At 43.3% G+C, this 6,860-nt stretch overlaps 1 protein-coding gene across 2 annotated transcripts in view; it reads left to right on the top strand.

The window, feature by feature from the left end:
• Window positions 1-6,860, top strand: part of APOH (apolipoprotein H) — a 45,367-nt gene that overhangs the window by 14,983 nt on the left and 23,524 nt on the right. For both annotated transcript variants that reach the window (XM_011368502.2, XM_023535631.1), the window contains exon 3: window positions 4,986-5,043. The gene's annotated coding sequence lies outside the window, so the exon portion shown is untranslated. The remainder of the gene's footprint in view (window positions 1-4,985; window positions 5,044-6,860) is intronic.

Below are 6,860 nucleotides of genomic sequence, written 5' to 3'. Positions count from 1 at the left end.
CTGTGGGCTCTCTCTTCCCCTCTCTCTTTGTTCTCATCTCTTTCTGGCTGTTTGGGACCACTGCCTGATTCTTCAACTGACTTCCACTCCTAGACAGTCCTCCTCTTCCTGGCTCCCTAGGGGACCTTCTGGAACCTCAGGACCATGTCCCAATTCTCAGATCAAAATTCCTTGCACAGCCACTTGAACTATTTGGGCATCAGAGACAGCTAGAAAGTCCCCAGCCCGGTGATCCTTAAATGTGATAGTGCATCAGAATCACATGAAGAACCAAAGAATCCATCCAGGTCCTGAACTGATGCCTCACTGAGTCAGAGGCTCCAGGGATGGGCCAGGAGTCTGGATGTCTAATAGTCTTCCCAGGCAAGTCTGAAGTACAGCCAGGTTTGGGAGCCGCTGTCTTGGCTAGAGCTTCTCCAACTGCCCACTTCCTAACCACGGAAGAGAACCAACTGGGAGGCCCTGGGAGGAGTCCCGGTCCACACATCAACTGCCCACTAAAAGCTGAAATGCCTTTGACGTCCCGTTTTTCGTCTTAAAATTAGTTTGCATTCTGATGTCTTCAAGTGTCAATCCTGCCCTCTCTGACTGACTGCTCGTTTTGGTTTGATCCCCGTGTTGATATTACTGGCAATGACAAATCCAAATCGCTCATCACATGTGAACATCTCCACTCTCCAGATTTCCATGTAAAGATAAATATGGTGCCAGGCACTTTGAAGCTCTCAGACCCTCGCGACGACATGCATGGTAGATATTTTTATACCCATTTTATGGATGAGGAAACTGCATCTCAGAGAAATGACACAGCTAGTAAATGACTGAGTGGCAATTCTTTTAAATGTTTTTATTGTGATATAATATCCGAACATAAAATTTACCATTTTATCCATTTTTAATTGTAAAATTGTACATTCATTCACACGTTGTGTAATTATCACCACTATCCATTCCCAAGACTTTTTCGTCATCCCAAACCGAAACTCTGTACCCATCAAACAACAACTCTCTATCCTTCCCTCCCCGCAGGCCCTCGTGACCACTGTTTTGCCTTTTGTTTCTATGAATCGGCCTCTCCTATCTCACATAAGTTGGATCATACAGTATTTGTTTTCTGTGTTGGGTTTACTTCACTTAGCGTGATGTCATCGAGATTCGTCCATATTGTAGCATGTCAGACAGAGCTGCAATTTGCACCCAGTTCTCACAGATTCATAGATCCGTGCCTTTTCCACTTTCCATTTTGCCTCTGAGTATTGCAGGGCTGGGAGGTGGAAGAAGAAACAACCATATTTTTTTTGGTTCAGAGCATAGACATGAGATCATCAGTGGAAGTTTTCAGAGAGGCAAATTCCAACCTCAGAGTCTGAAAGAACTTCTTGTTATTAGAGCCGACTCAGAATAAAATGGGGCCATGTCGCTAGGTAGTGAGTTACCTGTCACCAGAGGTGACCAAACACAGGCTGGACAACCAGGTGCCAAAGCTGATTTCTCCTGGCCCCTAGGATTTTGGTTGGGAGATGGCAGGCTTTGGAATAGAAATAACTTTTCCATGGCTATTCCTGAGATTATGCCAGAATCACCTGGAAAGCTTTTTAAAACAAGGATCCCTGGGTGTCCCTGCAGAGGTTCTGATTCATCAGGTCTGGAGAGGACTTGGGGTACGTTTTGGAAGAGCCTGTGAAGATCTGGGATACATGCCAGGGTTAAGAGCTGCGGGACTAGATGAAGCTAACCCCACCCCAACACTAAATCTCTGATTCTGTTCCAACTCATTTATCAAAGGGACAAGGTGTGCACTGAAACAGGCTCTAAAGACTGTTAAAAGTCTCTGAGAAACAGAGGTCAGTGGTAGATAGTTATGTCTTGGTAACGATTGAAGAACTGAAGAGAAACATTAGTACGTAAGTGCCCCAAACGGTTAACATCATGAAACGTTGCCAGAATCGGGGAAATAGACGTAAAAGTCATTTCCACGGCTGCCGGCTGCCGAAGTAACAAGAGCCAGCTCATGGTGCTCTGGCTTTGTCCTCCAGCTGAACGGCTGCCCCATCCCCATCCCTCCTTCCAGCGCTCCCTGGTCCTCACCTGTCCCCAGGATATGCATGCAGACTGGGAGTAGAAGAGGAGAGACATAGCAATGAGAAGTAAGCTAGAGCAAGCTGGTCCTTGTCTAGATATAATTAGCATGTGACTGCCAGGGGACCTTGTTAAAATGCAGATTCCCCTTCAGTGCTGGGCTTGACTGAGGGCCTGGAGAGTCTACATATCTACTAAGCCCCCAGGTGATTACTCATACCCACAGCTGCTGCTGGGATCCCCGCTCAGAGGACCACACTTTGAATAACAAGAGGGGGAGGGGGCGGGTCAGTGGGCAGGTTCCGGAGTCAGAATGCCTGAGACTGAATCCCAGCTGTGTGTCATAACAGCTGCATGACCTTGGGTGAGATGCTTAACCTCTCTGAGGCTCAGTTTCTGCCTCTGAGAAAGGGAGAAATAGCACCATGTCATAGAAGTGTGAGGACTATATACGATCGTGTGTGGAAAGCACTTAGCACAGTGTGTGCTGCACAGTAGAAACCATGCACCAATAGTAATTGAACAGACTGAAGAAACGGAGCTGCTTGTGGAGCCAGAGCTAGGACGAGAGGCAGAGAACCTTCCGGACCAGAGCTGAGCTGGGCTCTGGGTGTGGCTGTCTCTTCTATCCCTGTTTTTCCTCCCTACTCCACGTGTTAGCCCAGTCCCTCAGATACTCTACCACTTGTGAGAGCTCGTGGAAACTGCTGCTTTGTCATCTGCACTTTTTATGAGGCTCGTTCGGATGGTGCTGGTCAAAACCAATATTGCTGGGAGGAGCCACCTGAGGGGTTTGAATTTGGTGCCGCTGCATCTGCTCAGTGACTGTGCCTTGATGTGCTTTAGATTAGCCATTGCTAAATTGCTATCCTATTGCTTCAGTCCCACTGTAGAGCAGCCAGTAAGGAGTCCAGCCTGATGAGTGATTCAGGTAGGAACATTCTTTTCTTTCCTGGTGAGACTTCATTGACAAGCCAGGTAAGACCCAGCGGGAGCTCTGATTTATCACCATCTCGTTAGCAGCTGTGGCTTACGATTGGCTGGGCACTTGCAGCGTGTGGCAAAGGATGCTTGCGGGATAGACCTTTCATAGAAAGATAGAACAGACCTGCTGGCCTGTTCTTTTTTGTCAATTTCCTGGATTCTCTGTACCCCTGTTTGTCCTATTCCTTCTGGACATTTGAGACTCGGATATGTGGTCTGCTAGTTCCTCTTTTATTTTTAACTCTCAAAGCCTGGTCTAACTCTATGAGCAAGAAAAAATCCTGGTTAGGAATGCTACATTAAAAAAAAAAAAAAGCCTCTGATGTGACCAACCCACAGTAGCAACAATGGCTTAGAAAGCGTTGGAAGTCTCCTCTCGAGCAGTCTCATGGGGCCTCTGTTATTGTATCAGAAGGACAAAGGGATAAGTCAGCTCCTCCAGATTCGGGAGTCTAAGGCCAACTCGGTTTGAGGCCAAAGTGGCCTCGAGAGAATGCACGATTCTGTATGAAAGAATTTCTCAGGTGAATTACACCTTATGCCTCATGAGCCAATGCATTTCTCACTTTTTCTTATGCGGGTCTTTCTGAAGTATACTTCACAGTTGTTATATGGAAAGCTCAACCTATTTTCAGTGGCCAGCCCACCCTTATGATATCTATTATTATAATGACAAGTTCAAGAAGTGTTGACCCTTATACGAAATAGCCCCAGATCTTTGACTTTTTTAAAAAATGAAGCTTTCTTGCTTTTTTCTGATTATAAAATGATAATCTTAAAATTTTTTATTGTTACGCACTTTTTAATAGTTTTTACTATTTCCTTCCAGACTATTTAGCTATTTGTCACTCTCTGCTCCCTTTAATATGTCTCTAGCAGCATCTCTCTTGTTATCTTTGATCTAGATTTAGGCTGAGAAACCACATAATCAAGCTTAGTACAATTGTGTGCGAAGCGTACCTTCAGGATAGACAAACACTTAGCTGATCAATATCACTATTAGGATAGAACTTTCTAGTGGATTATGGAAGAAGCTTAGGCTGTGGAATCAGATAAACCCAAGTACAAATTGCCTCTCTGATTCAAACTGGTATGGGGAGCTTCCACAAATAACCTTATCATCCTCAGCTTCAGTTGCCTCAAGGTAAAATCAAAATAATAACACCTAACTTGCATGGCTGTTGTGAGGATTAAAAGAAATGGGATAGGACACACCCGCTGTGGTGTTTGGCGCATGATGGTGCCTCGATGAATTCCGGTTCCCCCTCCCCTGCATCACTCCCAGGCATCATGATGTCGCGGAAGGAGAACGCCTCTAGGACAGTGATTCTCAAATGTGAACTTGCATCAGAATCTCTTGGAAGGCTGGTTAACATACAGACTGCTGGGCCCCACCCTCCAAATTTCTGATGCAGTAGGAACAGGTTGGAGCCCAAGGATTTGCATTTTGCAGGTATACTGGTGATGCTGATGCTGCCAGTCTGGGGCCCCCACGTTGAAAACCTGGAGTTGGTCTAAGAGATGGGAGACCGTGGTCCATATCCTGCTTGGCCGCTCAGTTTTTGTATTTATTTGGGCTCCATTTAAATGATCTTAGCCATCATTTCCTAGCACTTAATAGGTCTTATTAGATTGTCTAAATGACCTAGAACTTAATCTTCATAAACCTTATTTTTTCCTTCTTTGAGGCAGGGTCCCTTTCTGTTCAGCTTAAGGACTTTTAGTGTCCTAAGGAACTACAGCAACTAGACGATTTTGCCCCTAAAGTTATGTACATTTCATCTTAGATACTTTAGAAATAAGACGTCTGTAATTTGCTCAGGAGAAACAATAATAGACTCTGTAATTGGTAGTAAATATTGGTTCTATAAAGGTAGCTCAGGAGATCAATTTCATTAACTTCCCACCTGTTTATCTTTTAGGGAAATAACGGATTGATAAAAGGATATTTCCACCTCCACACTAGAAAGCGTTTTACAGGTGAGTACATGAGTACACGCAAGTCAATGAGTATATTCTCCATTGGGTGTATGTAGGCTGTTGTCTGTGGGTTGAGGGCAGCTATCTAAACTCACATCTAAAAGTCTATGTACTCATAAATTGCAAAGCAGATACAACTCTAATTGGATATATTCTGTTTAAATGACACACTCTCTGGGGAAAAAAATCATGTTTTTCTGCTGTGAAATTGGTTTGTTGGTGTTCTGCCAAATGGAAGCCTTATCATAGTAAATACATCAACTTTATTCATTTCTATTTTCTTGAAGAAATAGTCTTATGTGACATACATATGTTCATACATTTTCTTGTTGCAGCAACACGAACTAAATAAGTCACTTTCACACATGAATGCAACTCCAAGAGTTATCGCTAACTTGTGTTCTCTATACCATTCACACATTTTCCATTCAGCTGAAGAAAGTATAGTGTTTGGGCAATGGTGAAGAATTATAGAGCAAAAAAAGAGGATCTTTTTAGTGTTCTTTCAAGTAAAGGGTGGGGGGGGGGGAGAAGCACAGGCTACCATCTGTTATTGCTGATATATTGAAACATCTCTTATCTATAGAAATTCATAAAAGTACAACTGGTTCTCCAGATTCATCTCCTGAATCTATATAACCAAAATGAGGCTTCACGTCTTTTCAGCTCAAGTCACTATGGCAAACATTAGGGTCCATTCTGCCATCTGGTGTTTATTGAAGGAAATGTCCATTGTGAGAAGAGTTAAATGGCCAGTGTTTATCTTATGCATTACTGGTGGCTGTGAAATCGTTACAGTCTCAAAGAAAGGCAATTCTATAATCTCTGCCACATTCTGAAAAAAGGCAATTTGAGAATATCAAATTTTAAATGCATACACCTTTGGTCTAGTGATTCCACTTTTATGTATTCATCTTATAGATATATTTATATGTGTCCTCACAGTAATGTGTCCATAAGAATATTCCTAGTAGACTATAGTAGTGGCTAGCTGAAAACAAGATAAATATATATCACCAGGGTACCAGTTGAATAAATTATGATATACCTACACAATGTGTGTACTACGAAGCCATTTGAGAAATAAGGCAAGTCTATATCTATAGATATGGATGATCCAAATGAATTAAGTGAAATAAACATGATTTAGAACATTGTTATACTGTGCTGATATTGGTGTAAATAGAATAACAGATTAAATAAATAGCATAGAATATCTCTAGAAGGATACCCAAGAAAGTGGTGGCAGTGATTGACTTTGAGGAGAACCAGGGTGGTCAGAGCGGAGAAGGTAACTTTCCTGTCGCTATTTACATTTCGTACTGCAGGAATCATTTGTAACGTTCGTGTGTAGGCTGTGATAAAAGACCATCTCTCATCATTTACGAACATCTGAACTTCCTCTGTAGTTTTCTACACGTGAAATGTCTACACGTACGATGGAGGAGAGAGATGATGCATGTTCAAATCCCTTTTCCTCCTTCTTCACCTCTCTTTCCTTTTCTTGTCCACCTCCAACTAGGAGGGTGGACGGGGGTAGTTGGCAGTGACACAGGGCTGAGCCAGAGAGGCCAGATCGAACCAGGAGCTGACTGCACTAATGTGAACTAAAAGTTTGGGGAACTTCGAGGCCCTTTCACAGCGGTGTTCTCAAAGACAGTCAGTCAGGCTTGGGAAATTTGCCTTCTAGAGAGGTCTACATGACGATAGAAGCAGAGTGTCTTGTTTGAAAGTAAAGCAGACCCACGTCTTTTCTGTGAAGGTGAGCTACTCTGTCCTCTCCCTGGTGTTCACTCCGGTGGGAAAGGAAAGCACTG

This window comes from Pteropus vampyrus, unplaced genomic scaffold, assembly GCF_000151845.1.
Source record: "Pteropus vampyrus isolate Shadow unplaced genomic scaffold, Pvam_2.0 Scaffold143, whole genome shotgun sequence".
NCBI lineage: Eukaryota > Metazoa > Chordata > Mammalia > Chiroptera > Pteropodidae > Pteropus > Pteropus vampyrus.
This window is presented reverse-complemented; position numbering and strand designations above follow the sequence as displayed.